At 31.7% G+C, this 2,642-nt stretch overlaps 1 pseudogene; it reads right to left on the bottom strand.

Moving 5' to 3' along the window:
• Positions 1-431: 431 nt before the first annotated feature.
• Positions 432-550, bottom strand: LOC112478297 (annotated as a pseudogene).
• Between the last annotated feature and the right edge of the window lie 2,092 nt (positions 551-2,642).

Below are 2,642 nucleotides of genomic sequence, written 5' to 3' on the forward strand. Positions count from 1 at the left end.
ATGCATACAATGCAAGTACTTTAGTACCATAAAGAATGTTGTCAGACCTAAATGGAAGTACAAACAGTGATGGGGTTAAGTGCTTGCAAATGGAAAAGACTGTTGGTGAAACAAATATATATTTAGAATATGAAAATAAGAAACTTGTTATCAATAAAATATGATCCTCAGAAAAAAAATACATCATATTCTCTTGTATATTGTTTATTTTTTAAGTGTCCGTGGTATTGTCAATTATGCTTTCTTAATTACTGCATTTATCTTTCATATTTTCCATAATTAAACATGCCAAATGTTTTGCTTTTTCTAAAGACCCATATTTTGGGGTATATTTATTTATTTATTTATTTATTAGGTGAGGCAACCCTTGGTTGACCTCACAGATTGCAAGGACCTTGTCAGTTTACAATCCCTTATTATTTTATTTTTTATGCCTACAGCACCTGGTCTTCCTAGGTGGTCTCCCATGCAAGTACTAACCAGGCCCGACCCTGCTTAGCTTCCGAGATCAGACAGGATCAGGCTTGTTCAGGGTAGCATGGTCATAAACTATTTCTTCTTTAGAAGTATACTTTTTCTATTTATCTTTACCTCGCTAATTATTACAACTTTCATTGTTTCAGTATGTTGTATCATGCCTTTTCTAGTTTCTTAAGTTAGTCATTATATTTATTGAGGCTTTATTTAGTAATAATAATAATTTTCTCTGAATAAAGCAGTGGCTGTCACATAACCTACAATATAAGCTGATCTTTTGGTATTTTCTTATCTAGATAATTTGATACTTTAAATTTCTTAATTAAGGACTTGTATTTGTAATTATAAGTAGTTAAGATTTTACAGTAATTGTACTATTGGTTTCTAGTTTTATTGGCCATGATTTAAAATGTAACCTGCAAAATCTCTAAATTTGTAATGTTATGGTCTTATTCATGTTTTGAGCATTATACATGCCTGTGAACCAAAAATAATGCTTGCTTTTTGCACATAAGCTAAAATGTTTCTTTACTGCATATTGCTTTGAGCTTTTAATTACATAAAATGGAGGTTAGCCTGGCTTTTTTATTTATCAATGGTTTTCTAACAAGTTATATTAAAATCTACTAGTATAATTTTACTTGGCCCAAGTCATTCTTATTTTTTAGAGCTTTGTCATATGTTTGGTGCATTTAAGTAATACTGTCTTGATTGTATCAGTAATTATTCTATTTTGTGGACTTTGCATTTATCCTCCTATGAAAGTCTCTGACTTATGAACATTCAGCCTATATTTTTTATGTATTGTATGATAATTTATATACTTGGCTTTATTCTTATACTTCCATCTCATTTGATATATTTATCATTTTTTTGTTTTGTTCTAATTTTTACTCTTTCTGGCAAGTTTATTTAGGGTTTTTTTTCTTGTTATTTCCCATACCCACCACCCATTTGCCAGGTTACTTTGGAAAGGTAACTATGATTCTCATTATTATTACTGGTTCTCTATTCATTCCTAATAGTTAGGTTGAAACCCACATTTTTCTATTGATGAATCTAGATTAAGTAGTTGTGCTGCCAATCAAGACTGTTTACTTGCCTATTGTATTTCTCAAGCACCAAATGAAATTACTAGAATGCTTTTATTCCCAGTCTGTCTCCACTTGGCCAACCAACCACATAATATATTCATATTTTATTATCCTCACCTGTTAGAGGACTCAACCCTTTTCTACTATACTTGAATAATTTCTTATATGAGATAGATGGGTATAATGCCAATTGAATCCTGTATTCTCTAAAATATATATTTTTCCTAAGAGAAAGATGATCCTTTGGCTATATATATGATCCTTAGAGTTTGACCTTTAAACAATCAACTATATGTTGTTCTTACATCTCCCACTTGATATTTAGAACCTTTAATTTCATTGCTATTGAGGGAGCCATTGAGCCTTTTTAAGTTTTAGAATTAAGTCATTTTTCCACTCAGGAAAAGTTTCTGTTCTTTCATTATTATCTATATGCTATTTATTCTTCTTCCCTCTTAGTCATCAGTTAATTATCCTTCACTTCTGTTTTCCATTTCTTTTTAACTGTCTGTCTTATAAGCTACGTATTCCATTTGGTTTTCCAGGACAATAACTGGGTTCTCGCCAGTGATCTATTTCTTAAATTCTTTCACTGAATTATAAAATCCAAAAAATTTTCTTTCAGAAAGGAATTTATTGTTGTTGTTCCATTTCATCTACTTGAAAGTTCGATTCTTTCTTTCTGTGTTAATGTTCCATGTTATTTCTCCATTGGTTTTTCCTCAGAATTAATCAGCTTTTTAATTATTGTGTTTATCCAGAGTCATATTATAATCATTTGCAACCCTGCACATACATTAAAAGCACATGAGAAAATTTTAAGATATACTGATACCTGACCACAGCCCCCAAGCTATTCTGACTTTATCCTCTGCATAGCTTCTAGGCATAGAATTTTTAGAAGTTCTAATATGCATCCAGGGTCTGAGATCCACTGTCTTACAAGAATTACAGTGACTCCTGCATGCTCACTGTTATAATTCCTACATTGTCCGCATAGGCTGCAAGGGTCTCTGGGCCACTAGCAAACCTGTGGGCAGTGAACAACTCAACAGCTCTTGTCATAAAGTC

Source organism: Pteropus alecto, unplaced genomic scaffold (genome assembly GCF_000325575.1).
Source record: "Pteropus alecto unplaced genomic scaffold, ASM32557v1 scaffold42, whole genome shotgun sequence".
In the NCBI taxonomy this organism is placed as follows: Eukaryota; Metazoa; Chordata; class Mammalia; order Chiroptera; family Pteropodidae; genus Pteropus; species Pteropus alecto.